Below are 18758 nucleotides of genomic sequence, written 5' to 3'. Positions count from 1 at the left end.
GAGCTGGCTGTGGAGCCGACCCCTGATCTGCAGCTGCTACTGCTCCAATCCCCTCTGGTGGTGGCGGTGTAGAGGAGCCCTCTGACTGGGGAATAATCTCGGCACGGGCCCTGGTAATCCTCTGGGCCTGAATAGTCTCCCCTGCCGCTACTGGCTTGCCCTTCTGGGCAGCTGTCGCCTTTTTCGGAGGCATGGCTGAAAACATAACAATGTTTTAGGGAGAAGTCATCCTGATAATACAGCTCTATCGCACGATCTAAGATAAGAAAGAAGGGTAGCATCCTAAATGTCCTGTAGCCTCCTGTTTATAGATGTGGTGCACAACACACGGATAAACATGACTCTACTAGATAAATTCAAGACTGGTCATATCTAGCGTCTCCTGCTTTCTATAGCGGCCAAATTACCCCTTGCGGTGCCTAATGTCCCGCTTAATTTCTCTTCCCTTCAATCAGACTCCCGGCACCTGGCTAGCTAACGGTAATTTTTGCACTTATGTCGAAAATATCTCAAACATCTTCTTTAATGATTTATTTCCTTCAGTTTACTCTAAAAGTTTCTGATCCTTATTTTGGCTAATAACTTAGGGGTGAATTCAGAAGTTTGTCGAAAAATAACCAAGATTCTTGAATCATGCGGCGAATTCAGATCTTTTCATTCTTGCTTTTGTCTGTATCCTCCATTTGTCCTTTTTCCAATAAGATCCATCATATTGCTTGCTTCTCTAGTGATACTTTATATTCATATCATTTCATCTCCTTTTTAATACTTTTGTCATACTTCTTAATTCCTTACAATGTCATCATAATTCCGCCGATGGTAGCGCCCAGATGGCTTGCAATAGCACTTCCTTGCTAATGACGGATTATTCTCATTAACTACCTTACCTCAGGTTACTCATCCAATGCGTCGAAAATACCGTAGCTAAGGGATTTATAGTCAAATGAGACTCAATTTGGCCCATACAACGATCCTCAGCACCATTGCTTATACTCCTGTATATAATATTTTCTCATCATCATTGTTATCCCTCAGGACACAAGAGTATACTTACAACATACTATTCCACTATTCAAAATATTTTCAAATCCTTGTATGAATCTTTCCTCCAACCTCTTCTCCTCCACGCACGTTTCTTACATTTCATTCTATTTCCTTTATAATCGAACCTCTCTGTCACGACCCAACCTCGTAGGCCGCGACTAGTGTCCGTGCTGGACACCCGTACGTACCCAGTAACCCAAACCAACATATAAACAGAATATACAGCTATAGAAGGCGAATAGCGTTACTAATTACCACAGATAAACAGATATAACGCGGGGAAGCCGATAAGGCTATCGCAGAACATATCAACCCAAAACATATACACAACCCACATGTATGTCTACAGATCTCTACGAATAATGACAGAATCATAAGACGGGACAGGGCCCCGTCATACCCCTGAATAACATATACATGTACAATAGAAAAAGTCTTATACCAAAATGTAGGCTCCGGACAAGAGAGCACTCCAAGACAGCAGAGTAAAGTCCTAAGCGGGCGCATCAGCAAATCGGTCGTCTGTACCTGCGCGGCATGAAACGCAGCCCCCGAAGAAAGGGGGTCAGTACAGAATATGTACTGAATATGTAAAGCCTGGAGTACGGTAATAAAATCATAATCGGAACAGAACGTACAGAAAATGAGTGTAATATCCATAATATCAAATGCATATTTACAAAACATAAATAGTGTATGCAAAAACTTATGCCATATCCGGCCCCCGTCAAGGGACTCGGTGAACAGAATGTGTTCGCCACCCCGACACTGGCGCCACAACACATCATACTCCAGAGTAGGGAATAACTCCGTAACATATCATATCGTATCAGATGGCCATATCGTATCATATCATATCATGTCAGAATATGTGTACATGGCACAGCATACTCCACAACCCATGTACATGTATACCTTCCCCCTCACATCGAGGCACGACAAACAATGCAGTGGAATACGCTGGATAACATATCCTGGCCCGGGCTCAGTGAAGGAAACATTGAGGCATCCACGAGTGGAGTAGTGAGAAACTAAATGCAATATAAAACATAATACATTTACAAAGACTCGAGGGGATATCTCGAATAACAAATCTTAAAAATGAAATCGCACGATAATCATAGTGCGTGTATTTCGGATACCACATTAGGTTACGTAAAGATAAATTTTTTTTTCTGGAATCGTTTCCATGTTCCAAAATAGTTTACAAGACTCAATGGAATATTTAAAACAATTGTCGTTTAGTAGTTAGAAGAGTAGTTAAAACGTTCCCTTTAATATCGCTCGAAAATAAGACAATAATACAATAGGAGATGAATCGGGAATAGTGGGTCCACCTCGGGTCAACTGAGGTGGCGTACACAAATTACGTATATCGAGCTTTATGGAGTAACTTATGAAAGTTTTAATGTAGTCCGTTTCCATTTGGGCAAATCGTAGGTATTTAGGCAATTATTTCATCAGGGCATGAAATATTTAATTCAATTCTGTTGAATGAAAAAGAGTCAAATTCAAACTTGGATTTCTAGGAATAGAGTCGTCCCCGAGGCTCGTATCCAAACCTATTATGTCTAAGACATGCCAAGAGAAGGAAAGGTAAAGCTTTACATACCTTATTCGCTCCTTACGCTTCTCCAAACTCAAATCCCGTTTCCTCCAAAATCTACAATTGGTCACAATTACCAAATATCAATTACAAGCCTTTAGGAATTCAGTCTTAACTCATACTTGTCTACAGAAATTTGGGCAGCATCTCCCCTATACATACAACATCCCCGAGAATTTAATTCGGCCAAAATGTCAACAACAACACCCACAACAACACCAACAACATCAACAATCGAAGTAAAACACATTCTAACATGAATAGTCTTCTTTCCTACATAGTGCGACAACTTCCAATCTAACTTCGCACTTCCAAACCAATATCAATGTTTTCATATTCATTTACTATTCAAGATCATTCCAATACAATTTGGAAGCATTTCATATCATTCTACAAAATATTTACAAAATATACAAAAATTCCACCAAAACCATAATTCATCCGAAACCTCTAATCTTCGACATAAATATTCATAACACATTTTCATCTTCCAATTTCATTAACAATAATCATAATTCGCACCTTAACAATTTCATTTTCATCATCACATAAATCTACCATAAAATCACAAAACTTCTCATAACAACTTAGCAACCAATCTTTCATTCTAATGTGGACTAGCATCCTTCCAAATTCACCAATCAACATAACAATTCACCTTTAGAATTCCACTTCCATAATTAAATAAAAACTACATTAAAATCACATAAGTTTCTATAATCATTTTCAACAATTTTTCATGCCAACTTTAACCATTTTTCCTCCATTTCCATCACAAGGCCTCAACAACATAATTAACATAACAAATACAATTCTAATCATCCCTATCCATGCATACCATTTTCGGACATACATATACATACCTATAACACCAAAATTTTCATACTCTACATTTCTTTCCATATTCTACAACATATATATATATATTTCTTCCAAGACAAAAGAAGTAAAATCTTACCTTTTTCTTCTTAGCTTCTTCACTTGTCCAAAGTGTTAAATCGACGAAACAAACGCATCTTCCGAAACAACTACACCCCGTTGTAGAGGGTCCTTGAATTAGTAGGAATACCACAAGAACATAATTTTAGGAACAAGATTTCAAGGGGTAAAATTTTTGGAGCTTGGCCGAATGGCCTTGGGTTTTTCTTGCTCTTCTTTCTTTGATTTTCTCCTTCTCTTGTTTTCTCTTGAAAGTTCTTGTGACAAAGACTAATTTATCACATGGAATTTTTTTTTAAGGGACATGGGTTGGGCTAGCCATGTGGCCGGCCACCCCATACAAATTGGGCCCTATTTTCTCTTATTATTTTTTAGCCCAATTGGTTATGGATCTTGTTTTGTAAGTTCCCAAAACTAATTTCCAAAATTCCAATTTTGCCCTTGGCCTTTCTCCGTATTTCCACATCAATATTTTTTTCATGAACTATATATATATTAAATAAATTCAAAATATGGCCTTATCCCTTATAAGTCACAATTATTTCAAATTTTCGAATATGCGAAATACGGGATATAACACTCTCGGTCTTTACAGAAGTTTTTGCCTCATATCACTAATTTTCTAATCAATTGTGTCAACTCACCATCCTCGTTCTTTCCTCGATGAGTAATCGGTTTCCTACCGTCATTTAGTTAAAGTAGCATTCTTACTCCCATGGTTAGAGATTTCCAGTTACTCCACTCCTAAATGCTCTTCTCTTCCTTCGACCAACCCATTAGTACACCTTTCCTACTTTCATCCTTAACCTTCCTTGGGTCTATTCCTCCTCGAGTACCTGTCTTCTCTTGTTATTTGTAGTATTGGCTCTGAAGTTCGTGAAATGTCCCTTTAAACGTGCAAATCTGTTCCATTCTTAAGTCATTTTTTTGGAGAACTTCTCTATGTCTGAGGCGACCATATTAATTTGACTACACACTTATCCCTTCATATACCTTCCAAGAGTTGGAAATCTCTTGACATCGTCGCACGGTTTATCCATTCCTTCTCTTACTTCTCATTCCTCGTCATGGTCACTATCCTCTTAATCCCACTTATTGCAATTCATTTCCTCACCCCACACATTCCTCTTTGTGTTCCATACCACCACACTTTAATCCTTTTACACACCTACCTTCGAATTGTTACCCGAATGGCCTCGTGTCTCGTGCTTTGCCTGTCGTCTCTCTTGGAGGCCTTACTCACTCATGTTTCTTACCCTTTTCACTTTTTCCGATATTTTGATCTCCTTACCTTCCATTTATTCGCTTTCTTTCTTTTCCCATTTTCTTTACCTTAGGACTTTGCAGTTCTAGCTTGTGACGACGATAACATCAGCCTACCTGTTACCGTTCTTTTGTCGCTTGAACTTTATCACTCGGTTCGACCAGTGCCTTCAATATACCGCAACGCCGGTGGCCGGGATACATATAACCGCTGATATAGCCATGTATAGGATATCATACGCATTCATATATATATATATACACACACATTTTCTAACCCTCCGCTTATAAGGTATTTCCAAACGTACTCAAACTCACCTAATTCTAGAACTGTGGTGCACCTCGTCGTACGCGACCGCTTTAGGTTTCCAATCACTCCGCACACTCTAATTCCCTTTAGACTACTTTAGCTTCTCACTTTTCTCTTACATCTGAAATTTACAAACCTTTTAATATACTTCCAAGGGGGGTCACCCATCCTAAGATTTCTCTTGCCCCAGCACGCTTAACCTTTCAACTCTGACGAAATCCGCTGCCTTAATGCTGGTATAATCTCATCCACCCTACCGCCTGATCTTCATAACATAATCTGGAGCAGGTTTAAGCCTTAATGGATTTCCAAACACTCTCGTAACGTATCTCCCTCCGAATTAGAAAGGGTCTCTTACTCTTCCGATTACACAATTACTATTTTGGTCTTTTTAATTCTCAGTACCCACCTTTCATCTGTATATGTGACTACTTTCTGTCCTAGACTTCTAGATTCCCAATGATAGCGAACACACCTTGGTCACCATTACTTATAAATACACGGCCTTTTTGAGTTTCCGCTCGCCCTTACTAAATGATAATCTACAGCAAATGCACATACATAGAAAATTCCAATAAGGGTTTATATATCATACCTCGAGGTGTACCTGATCCTCTAACGGTCTGCCCTGTTATATTTCCTTGTTTACCTTTCCTTTTCATTCTTCAGCTTTACACCTCAGTCATACATGCATTATTCTTACCTTACCCGACATACATCCTTCGTGCCATTGCTTACCTTTGTGTCGATTCATTCAATTGTCCAATTCACAACCTTATGACTGAACTCATCATCAAGAGATACATTTAATCAATTCTTCTACTTGTACTTACACTGGTTTACCTCTATGTCGACCGATCCATTATCATAAATATACATTCTGATAACGTAACCACAACGAAGTGACTTACCTCTGTGACTTCCCATATCACCACTAACTTTCTCCCGTCGATGTTGTGCTTCTTGTCACACCCTCATCTTGATAGGGCATGATGGGCACCCGACTCTCTTCAGAGTCGAGCGAACCCTTAAACATTCGCTTTACCAAAACCTGTCGTTTCAAAAACTTTTAAAAACATGAAACTTTTCCAAATAGAGATCATTATCTTTATACAGATTATGAAAACTCTCCATCAATTACGTACTTTACCAACTGAAGTCATCTAAAAATACATACTCTTTTAACATCTACAAATGATTCACACTTTTCGACGCCCTATCCACAGGACACTATCTGCAAAGTCTCTAACCAATACAAAATACCAAGATATAAGTACTTTGACCCAGCAACACTCCGAACTGAGATAGAGCTCGCCAATCCCGCTGGAATACCTTTAGCAAAGTCTTCTACTAATCTGGGTGTACCTGCGTGGCATGAAACGTAGCCCCCGAAGAAAGGGGGTCAGTACGGAATATGTACTGAATATGTAAAGCATCACTGAATCATAAACAAGGAGAGGCGTAACAGTAAACCAGTTTAGGGCAACCTGGAAGTAACCTGGAACAGCATTATGAACCGTGCTATGTAGTGCCTTACACAAATTCTAGCACACAATATAAGTACAGCATACCCAAATTCTAGAATACACAATGTGAATATAGTATCATAATAGTCCCTTCGGACGGCCGCTTCCGACAGAGTAACAATGATGGCCCCTTCGGGCATGCCGTCGGCATAATAATGCTAGTCCTGGCCCCTTCGGGCATGCCGGTTCCGACATAACAATAATGATGATGGCCCCTTCGGACATGCTGGTTCCGACATAATACTACCCTGGCCCCTTCGGGCATGCCGGTCCCGACATAATAGTAATGATGGCCCCTTTGGGCATGCCGGTTCCGACATAATACTACCCTGGCCCCTTCGGGCATGCCGGTCCCGACATAATAATAATGATGATGGCCCCTGCGGGCATGCCAGTTCCGACATAATACTACCCTGGCCCCTTCGGGCATGCCGGTCCCGACATAATAGTAATGATGGCCCCTAGGGGCATGCCACTTGCGACATAATACTAATGATGGTGTCAACACAACTTAATCCACATAAAGAAATAATGCTATGAAGTGTAAACATAAATCGTAATCGAAACGAAATAGTAAAATCTCGCACCCCCTTCAGAGTGGTTTGAAAATCTAAATAGCAAAATCTCGCACCCCCCCCCCCTACGGAGTGGTTTTGAAGATCTAAATAGTAAAATCTCGCACCCCATTCGGAGTGGTTTTGAAAATTTAATTAGTAAATCTCACTTTGTGTTTCCTTTTGTATAAAATTAATTTTTCTTGAAATCATTAGTAAACCACAAACACGTTTCAAGCAAGTCCGAGTTAGTATAAGAAAGTTAACAACCATATGCACGAGTAGAGTAGTGGGAAACTAAATGCGCATAAATCAACTTTTAAGACTCGATGTATAAGTATACTTACCGACGCCTGAAGACTCAGAAACAAGTTTTGGGTCAATCCGACTTAGTATAAGAAAGTTATGAGCGTTTGAAATACAGAACCTCCCACGAACGTTTCAAAAGCTATTTTTGGAAAATTAAAGCGACAATCATACCAAGTACCTTTCAAATATCGTTATGGACATCATTCGTTATAGAACCCCCCATTAACGTTTCTAAAACAATCCGAGTTAGCACATGGAAGTTATGAACGTTATTCCTTATACGAACCTCTACAACCATTTTCAAGCAATCTGAGACCGTCTACGAAAATTAGGGACATTACTACTTACAAAACCCGTTAGACTTTTCTTGTTATTCAATCATACCATAAGCTCGGCTATACTAAGTATACTCACATCAAAAAGTGAATAATAAATCGTTAACAAGGTCGGAATCAAGAGTAGAGTTACCCCAAGATAAGTATCATAGCTTACTTAGCTCTAGGACATGCCAAAAGAAAGAAAAGGTAAACTTTACATACCTGTTCCACGTCCTATTAGCTACGCTTATTTGTCCAAGCTCGCTATCGCTAGTGTTATACCCCGTATTTTGTACGTTCGGATATTTCGAGGTAGTCGCGGTGAGTTAAGGGCAAGACCATTTTCCAAAATTATTTTAATGTACAAGTTGGTTATGAATATTATTTATGAATACTATTAGTATGGAAATATTGAGAAAGGTCAAGGGTAAAAAGGAAAAATTCACAAAATGGCTCTTGGTAATATTGCGGAAGGCTAGGGGCAAAATGGGAATTTCACAAGAAGTCTTGAAAATTCTTGAAGAAGCCAAGTTGGCCGTGTGGCATAAGTATATATGTATAAATATGGAAAAAATATGATGACAAAATGAGATAAATTAGTCATCCTTATTTTAATTTAGGAAACTTCAAGAAAGAGGACATGTGTCCTCATTCTATTTGATGAGGTTAATTATATATATATGGACAAAGGCTTGTATAACAAGAAATAACCTTCCTATACAAGTTCAAGAAATTTCAAGAAAGAAATCATAGGGGCATTCGACCATGGCACTAAAAATTGGTGTCCATGAAATTGATCAAGAAAACTTATTTCCTTCTATTATTCCAACTAATTTGAAGGCCCTAATTAATATGGAGTGGTTGTTGGAACAAGCAAAGCATTCATGGTGCAAGATAGGAAGCCCTAGCCTAATGGAGGAATCAAGGGTAAAGGTAGGGTTTAATCTTCCCTTTCATGTGTTATAGATGATTTGTGAAGTGTTGTAGTATGTGGAAATGGGTGAAATTCATAAATTATGAATATATATAGGGTATGGCCGAATAGGTGGTATGTTGTTAAGATAAGATGAATTGATTCTATTTAGTAGTTTGATTGTTGTCGTTGTGGATTCCATAATAAAAATGACGATTTAATGGCTTGAAATGAAATTGTAATTGTTATGGGATTGTTGAAGAAGGTAATGTGACACTAGTATGGTTTCTTGTATTGTGAAGGTAATGTTGTTAACATGAGGTTGTAAATATAATTCATGAAGTTGGAAGTGAGACATGTGTTTGGAAGATTGTAAGTTGGGTTGTTGTGATTGAATTTGAAAGAAGGAAATAGGTTGTTATTGTTCTTGTTAAATTTGGAAGGTGTCGGGTGAAGTAGTATGTTGATCGAGTCGTTTTGAATATTATGTGAATTGAATTGAATATAAATGAAATGCCGTTGAATTGTATGACAAAGGTTGTTAATGTTAGAATGCGTCTTGAATTGATTGTTGATGTTGTTGGTATGATTGTTGGTATTGTTGTTGATAGTTTGGCCGAGTTGAATTCTCGGATTGTTGATTGATAAATTGGCCGAGTTAGATTCTCGGGGATGGTGTATTTACAGGGGAGATGCTGCCGAAATTTCGGCAGATTATAAATGAATTCATTTGAAGGATTAAGACAAGTATATGATGATGAATCTAATGATTATGTAAATCTTCTTGAATGTAGATTAGCGATAACGAGCTTGGACAATTAAGCGTAGCTAATAGGACGTGGAGCAGGTATGTAAGGCTTACCCTTCCTTTCCTTTGGCATGATCCTTGTGAAACAAGCATATGACGTATATGTATGATTTCGAAGAAACTCCTATTTTAGAGCCACTAGGACGGCTAATGTTTTTGACTTCCGAAGAACCATGTTGACATGTCTTGATACAAGTATGTGGTTCAAAAAGTTCTATGTTGATTTGATTCATAGCGATATTCGAGAGGTACTTGATATGGTTATTGCTTTGATTTTCCAAAAATAGCTTCTGAAACATTCGTAGAAGGTTCTGTACTTCAAACGCTCATAACTTTCTTATACTAAATCGGATTGACCCGAAACTTGTTTCTGAGCCTTCAGGTGTCGATAAGTATACTTGTCCATCGAGTCTTCCATAATATATTCGGAGGTTACCGACCTTACGTCACCCCGATAAAGTATAGTCATCCTTGTGTCTTTCTGCATGTTCTATCTTAAACATATGATGATAGTATTACACCGCACCTGTATGGGCGGGCAGCTATATACACCACTGTAGTGGGCAGCTTATATACCCCGGACGCGGGCTTACACACCGATCCTATATGGACGGGCAGTTTATACACCGTTCCTATTTGGACGGGCAGCTTATACACTTTGCATATATGGTATGAGGATGAGTAAGAGTAATGCAGTTTGGCTTATTCTCTTTATACTTGACAGCTTGGTTATGACGTTTCGTATTGATGTCTTTCTTTTCATTGTTGCCTTATTTCACTGTTCATGCCTTACATACTCAGTACATATTCCGTACTGACCCCCTTTCTTCGAGGGCTGCGTTTCATGCCGCGCAGGTACACCCAGATGAGCTGAAGCTATTATAGAAGATGTTCCAGCGGAGTTGGCAAGCTCCACTTGTTCCTGGAGTGCTGCCGAGTCATAGTATGTGTGCTATGATGTCTGATTAATGTTAGAGACTTTGCAGACAAAGTCGTGGGTATAGAATGTCAGTTCTGTGAGCGGCTCCATCAGCCGATGTGTCATTTGTGTTACGATACGAATTTCATATGATCACAGATTTTGTTTGATTTGAGAACGACAGAAGAAAGATTTTGAAAGCTTACTTCGTATTTTACTTTTATTTTATTTCAGAGTACGAAGAGATTATGTATGTAGTAAGAGTCTGTGGGTTCGCTCGGCTCTGAATATGGGGTCAGGTGCCCATCACACCCTGGGGAGATTAGGGTGTGACAAAGTGGTATCAGAGCGGTTCGTCCTAGGAGTTGTCTGCAAAGTCGTGTCCAGTAGAGTCCTGTTTATGGGTGTGAAGCCGGCCACACTTATAAACAGGAGGTTGCAGGGCATCTAGGAATCGTTGACCTTATTTCTGTCTTAGATCGTGCGATAGTGCCAAGTCATAGGAAATGAGATTCCTTGCACTAACCTTTGATCTCAGCGGAAGTACTGTATCGACGGGAGAAGGTGAGTAATGATATGGGAGACTACAAAGGTAAGTTTTAACATTTTTGTTCGTTTACTTGGAACTGGAAGTTCTGGATGGCTAGAATGTGTCATATAACCATATGTTCTGTGAGGTATTGTCGATATTTGCTGCGTACAGACTTTGAATAGTAAGAATGGTAAAGGAGATTCTGTCAGAATTGTTAGGTATGCTTAACAGGAAAAAGCGTGGAAAGGAAACATCGTAAATAGACAATAAGTGAGATGCGCTGTTTAGAGGAGTTATGGATTTGGGTATGGCATGAAAAATTGCGAGAAAGACGATTAGTAGTCCGAAGGACTAAAATGGGTAACGTTCGAGGCTTAGTAGGAGCAAGGTCTGCTAAAGGATTCAGAGAAAGTCGACAATTAGTTTTGCTGTGGATTATTAGGTAAGGATGGTGAGTGGGAGCCCAAACTGGCTGATAATCGGGTATGCATAAGTAACGGCGACGGAGGTATATTTGTTACCATCAGGAATCTGGGGATCTAGAATGAGAGGTAGTCATACACGAAAGTAAAAGGTGAATATTGGGATTAAAAGGGGTAAAACAATAATTGTAAAAGAAAGGACGTGTTACGAAAATGTCTCGGAATCTGTAAGGGTTTAATTTGCTCTGGATCATGTAATAAAGGTCATGTGTGGAAGCGGACGCGATTATATCAGCGTTAAGGCAGCGGATTCCATCAAAGTTTCGAGGTTAAGCGTGCTGAGGTGGGAGCAATTTTAGGATGGGTGACCCCCTGGGAAGTATGCAAGAAATTCTATATATCCAGACATAGGAGACAAATGAGAAGTCAGAGTAACCTAAGGGAATCTAGAGTACACGGAATGGCTAGAAACCTTAAGAGGTCACGTAGGACGAGGTAGGCTACACTGGAGAAGAGACAGAAAGTGCGTCACAGCTCTGGAAATTTGGATAGGCTTGAATAGCGTTGGGAAGTACTTTGTGGGCTAGTTGATAGTAATTATATATATATGAATGCGTATGATATCTCATATGTGATTGTATCGGTGGACATGTGAGTCCCAACAACCGAAGCTACGGTAAGGAAGGCATTACGTAAGGGTACCGAAGATCAGGTGACAGCAAGAATAAGTGATATAAGTTTTACAAGGTAAATTGATGTCATTTTCACTACAGGTTAAGATTGGAAAGTTTTAATACAACGATATTTGGAAAAGAAAGAGAGTGAGTAGATGGAAAACAAAGAGATCAAAGTGTCGGAAGAAGGTGAAAGGTAAGAAACCTCAGTGAGTGAAGGTCCCGAGAGAAACTACCGGCAAAGCACGAGACTATTTGGGTAAGAACTGAAGGTAGGCATGTGAAAAGGGATAGAGTGTGGTAAAATGAAACAGGAGAGGAGTGTATGAGGTTCGAGAGCCGATTTCGATAAGTGGGGCTAACGGAATAATGACTAGGATAGGGGGATGTAAAGTAAAAGAAAGAATGCTTAGGCTTGCGATGATGCTGAGGTGAGAGATCTATAAAAGATTAAATGTGTAGCTTTATTAATATAGTTAAAGGTTCGATGAACAAGGATAGGGAGAGTGAAAGTTGTAAGGATTCTGTGCTAAGAACAAAAGTAGCGGGACGCTTGAGAAATATGGACGCACAGCTACAACACAAACACGTAGTTAGAGAAGAATTACGAGCAAGTGAGCTAAGCAAGTGAAAGGACGAATAGTGGATGGAAGGGTATGGAAATGTGGACAAATGATGACATAGACAGAAAGTATTAGGATAAGAAGTTTTCGATATGTTAGGCACAGAGTTGGAAGGAAGATGAGGAATAAGGTATAAACGAAGACTTCATAAAAGGACTGTTGGCATATAAGGAGCCCCCTAAGGGGGGGGGGGGGGGGAGACCATATTATATTAGGCCAAAAAGGGATCACAATATTTTCAAGCACCAGAAAAGAAAAATTATTAGCTCGGGGCCAAAGTTTAAAACATGTCGGCACATCGGCAGTAAGTAAAGAATGTTTCGAACGACGATGACTATTATAACGAAGGTGTCAACAATTGGTAGTCTGAGAATTTTTGAAAGAAAGAAAGAACGCAGTGCCTATGAATGAAACAAAAGAGTTCATCGGACACTAGAAAATAGTTCATGGACCATTAATTATACGGAGCATGAGAATGTACGCTATGGGATTGTATGAATCGTCGACGTGAAGCGATACTCAATAATGTTTGTAGGGGATCCACACCGGAGAACTAACAAGAAATAACGATGGACGAAACGAGCGCCAATACAAAGAAATCAAAGACAAGTATACTTGTGTCAAGAAATGACCTGGGAAGGACAAGGATAATGAGATGGCGCAGTGGATTAAGAAACCCATGACGTGGAATGAGGACTCGTGTAAAGACCCAGGAGTTCGAGTATAAGGAGAATAGGGTAAGGGATAAGAAATGGGCATGAAGAAAAGGCCAACTGTAAAGGGACCCCCCGAAGTGCTACCAGACCCCATAATATCAGTTGAACATTCGAGGACGAATGTTCTAAAGGGGGGGAGGATGTTATAGTCCGTATTTTGTACGTTCAGATATTTCGAGGTAGTCGCGGTGAGTTAAGGGCAAGACCATTTTCCAAAATTATTTTAATGTACAAGTTGGTTATGAATATTATTTATGAATACTATTAGTATGGAAATATTGAGAAAGGTCAAGGGTAAAAAGGAAAAATTCAGAAAATGGCTCGTGGTAATATTGCGGAAGGCTAGGGGCAAAATGGGAATTTCACAAGAAGTCTTGAAAATTCTTGAAGAAGCCAAGTTGGCCGTGTGGCATAAGTATATATGTATAAATATGGAAAAAAAATGATGACAAAATGAGATAAATTAGTCATCCTTATTTTAATTTAGGAAACTTCAAGAAAGAGGACTTGTGTCCTCATTCTATTTGATGAGGTTAATTATATATATATGGACAAAGGCTTGTATAACAAGACATAACCTTCCTATACAAGTTCAAGAAAGAAATCATAGGGGCATTCGGCCATGGCACTAAAAATTGGTGTCCATGAAATTGATCAAGAAAACTTATTTCCTTCTAGTATTCCAACTAATTTGAAGGCCCTAATTAATATGGAGTGGTTGTTGGAACAAGCAAAGCATTCATGGTGCAAGATAGGAAGCCCTAGCCGAATGGAGGAATCAAGGGTAAAGGTAAGGTTTAATCTTCCCTTTCATGTGTTATAGATGATTTGTGAAGTGTTGTAGTATGTGGAAATGGGTGAAATTCATGAATTATGAATATATAGGGTATGGCCGAATAGGTGGTATGTTGTTAAGATAAGATGAATTGATTCTATTTAGTAGTTTGATTGTTGTCGTTGTGGATTCCATAATAAAAATGAAGATTTAATGGCTTGAAATGAAATTGTAATTGTTATGGGATTGTTGAAGAAGGTAATGTGACACTAGTATGGTTTCTTGTATTGTGAAGGTAATGTTGTTAACATGAGGTTGAAAATATAATTCATGAAGTTGGAAGTGAGACATGTGTTTGGAAGATTGTAAGTTGGGTTGTTGTGATTGAATTTGAAAGAAGGAAATAGGTTGTTATTGTTCTTGTTAAATTTGGAAGGTGTCGGGTGAAGTAGTATGTTGATCGAGTCATTTTGAATATTATGTGAATTGAATTGAATATAAATGAAATGCCGTTGAATTGTATGACAAAGGTTGTTAATGTTAGAATGCGTCTTGAATTGATTGTTGATGTTGTTGGTATGATTGTTGGTATTGTTGTTGATAGTTTGGCCGAGTTGAATTCTCCGATTGTTGATTGATAAATTGGCCGAGTTAGATTCTCGGAGATGGTGTATTTACAGGGGAGATGCTGCCGAAATTTCGGCAGATTATAAATGAATTCATTTGAAGGATTAAGACAAGTATATGATGATGAATCTAATGATTATGTAAATCTTCTTGAATGTAGATTAGCGATAACGAGCTTGGACAATTAAGCGTAGCTAATAGGACGTGGAGCAGGTATGTAAGGCTTACCCTTCCTTTCCTTTAGCATGATCCTTGTGAAACAAGCATATGACGTATATGTATGATTTCGAAGAAACTCCTATTTTAGAGCCACTAGGACGGCTAAAGTTTTTGACTTCCGAAGAACCATGTTGACATGTCTTGATACAAGTATGTGGTTCCAAAAGTTCTATGTTGATTTGATTCATAGCGATATTCGAGAGGTACTTGATATGGTTATTGCTTTGATTTTCCAAAAATAGCTTCTGAAACATTCGTAGAAGGTTCTGTACTTCAAACGCTCATAACTTCCTTATACTAAATCGGATTGTCCCGAAACTTGTTTCTGAGCCTTCAGGTGTCGATAAGTATACTTGTCCATCGAGTCTTCCATAATATATTCGGAGGTTACCGACCATACGTCACCCCGATAAAGTATAGTCATCCTTGTGTCTTTCTGCATGTTCTATCTTAAACATATGATGATAGTATTACACCGCACCTGTATGGGCGGGCAGCTATATACACCACTGTAGTGGGCAGCTTATACCCCGGACGCGGGCTTACACACCGATCCTATATGGACGGGCAGTTTATACACCGTTCCTATTTGGACGGGCAGCTTATACACTTTGCATATATGGTATGAGGATGAGTAAGAGTAATGCAGTTTGGCTTATTCTCTTTATACTTGACAGCTTGGTTATGCCGTTTCGTATTGATTTCTTTCTTTTCATTATTGCCTTATTTCACTGTTCATGCCTTACATACTCAGTACATATTCCGTACTGACCCCCTTTCTTCGGGGCTGCGTTTCATGTCGCGCAGGTACACCCAGATGAGTTGAAGCTATTATAAAAGATGTTCCAGCGGAGTTGGAAAGCTCCACTTGTTCCTGGAGTGCTGCCGAGTCAGAGTGTGTGTGCTATGATGTCTGATTAATGTTAGAGACTTTGCAGACAGATTCGTGGGTATAGAATGTCAGTTCTGTGAGCGGCTCCATCAGCCGATGTGTCATTTGTGTTATGATACGAATTTCATATGATCACAAATTTTGTTTGATTTGAGAACGATAGAAGAAAGATTTTGAAAGCTTACTTCGTATTTTACTTTTATTTGATTTCAGAGTCCGAAGAGATTATGTATGTAATAAGAGTCTGTGGGTTCGCTCGGATCCGAATATGGGGTCGGGTGCCCATCACACCCAAGGGAGATTAGGGTGTGACAGCTAGTCTACATTCAAGAAGATTACACAATCATTAAACACATTGTCACACACTTGTCTTAGTCTTCCAAATAAATTCACTTATAATCTGCCGAAATTTCGGCAGCATCTCCCCTATAAATACACTATCTCCAAGAATCTAACTCGTCCAAATTATCAATCAACAATCCGAGAATTCAACTCGGCCAAATTATCAACAATAATATCAACAATCATATCTCCAACTTCAACAATTAATTCAAATGCATTCTAACACTAGCAATCCTTTTTACACAATTCGACGACATTTCATTTATATTCAATTCAACCACACATAGTCAAGCTAACATCAATGATTTCACATTCAAGTATTAATCCGAAATCATTCTAACATGATTCAAGAACACTTCAAACAATTCACATAATATTCACAACAACCCAACCAACATCCTACTTCACCCGAAACCTTCCAAATTCCACAAGAACACTAGCAACACATTTCTTTCCTTCCATTACAACTCTCCAACTTCACTAGAATCATTAAACTTTTATTACCAACATAGAATTCACAACAACATCAACCAAAACACTAAATAAAATCAATTTATCACATTCACACTACACCACCTCTTATTCGGCCACCAACATAACATCCATATTTCATGTTTTTCATTCACTTCTACATACTACAACATACACAAAACATTCATGACATATGGAAAAGAGGATTAAACATTACCTTTCTTCACTTCACTTCTCAACTTGGCTAAGGTTGCTTCTTACAAGAATGAATGATTGATTTACTTGCCCCAACATCTACTCCACGTTAAAGAGGACCTTCCAATTAGTAGAAATGCTAGGAGAAAATAATTTTTGGTGATCAATTTTCCATGGACCCTATTCGGCTATGCCATGGCCGAAGGGCTCTCTTTTGTTTTCTCCAAATTTCTTGAACTTTCTAAGTGTGGAAAGATAATGATCATGAATAATAATTCATCTAATATTATATATATAATGTTTTCATGTGGGCCAAGGCCCACTCCACCTTACATGGCCACTTGGCCCATTTATTTCAAGACTACTATATTTGTTTTTGTAATTCATGAAACATTATTTTTTTTCCAATTTCCAAATTTGCCCTTAACCTTCCTCCGTATTTTCTATGAGCCGTCTTGCGAATTTCCCTTTTTGCCCCTAGTCTTTCTTAATATTTCCACATCAAAACTTTCATGAACAACTTATGTGCTAAACACGGTCAAAAATATAGCTTTGCCCTTAATTTCCCGCAATTATCTCGAATTATCCGAATACGCAAAATACGGGATATAACATCCTCCCCCCCTTTAGAACATTCGTCCTCGAATGTTCAACTGGCCTTATGGGGGTGGTATAATACTTCGGGAGGGTCTCTCTAATAGTTTTCCTTTCCGTATCTTTCACCCTGTTTTCTTTATAATCGAACTCCTCGGTCTTCACATGAATCCTCATTCCATGTCATGGGTTTTCTAATCAACTGCGCCAACTCATTATCCTTGTCCTTCGTACTCCCACATGTTCTTCCTATTTGTCTCTTATAACTACATTTATAGAACTTTTCGTACACTTCCCAGGGGTTACCCATCCTAAAATTTCTCTCGCCCTAGCACGCTTAACCTTGAAACTTCGATGAAATCCAGTGCATTAATGATGATATAATCGCATCCACCTCTTCGCGTGACCTTCATTACATGATCTGGAGCAAGTCGAAGTCTTACAGATTCCGAGACATTCTCATAATACGTCTTTCTCCTTAAAAATTCCTAATTTAGCCTTTTCGATCCGTAATATTCACATTCACTTTCATCCCCCACTTTACATTTCAATCATATTTCAATATTCTTACCTCATCCAACATGCCTCTTCTGCACCGTTACTTACCGTTGTACTCTGTAACTGCTAATGTCATCGGTCGCTTTCTTCTGTCGATGTCGTCCTTTAGCTGAAATCAAAGGTTAGTACAAAGGACTTCATTTCCTACGACTGGGCTCTATCGCACGATCTTAGATATGAAAGAAAGAGTGATGTGGTGCACAACACACCGATAAACAAGACTCTACTAGACACGACTTTGCAGACAACCCCTAGGACGACCTGCTCTGATATCACTTTGTCACAACCTCATCTTGGCAGTGCATGATGGGCACCCGACTCTCTTCAGAGTCGAGCGAACCCTTAAACATTCGCTTTACCAAAACCTGTCGTTTCAAAAACTTTTAAAAACATGAAACTTTTCCAAATAGAGATCATTATCTTTATAGAGATTATGAAAACTCTCCATCAATTACGTACTTTACCAACTGAAGTCATCTAAAAATACATACTCTTTTAACATCTACAAATGATTCGCACTTCTCGACGCCCTATCCACAGGACACTGTCTGCAAAGTCTCTAACCTATACAAAATACCAAGACATAAGTACTTTGACCCGGTAACACTCC

This window comes from Lycium barbarum, chromosome 5 (genome assembly GCF_019175385.1).
Source record: "Lycium barbarum isolate Lr01 chromosome 5, ASM1917538v2, whole genome shotgun sequence".
Lineage (NCBI taxonomy): Eukaryota > Viridiplantae > Streptophyta > Magnoliopsida > Solanales > Solanaceae > Lycium > Lycium barbarum.
This window is presented reverse-complemented; position numbering follows the sequence as displayed.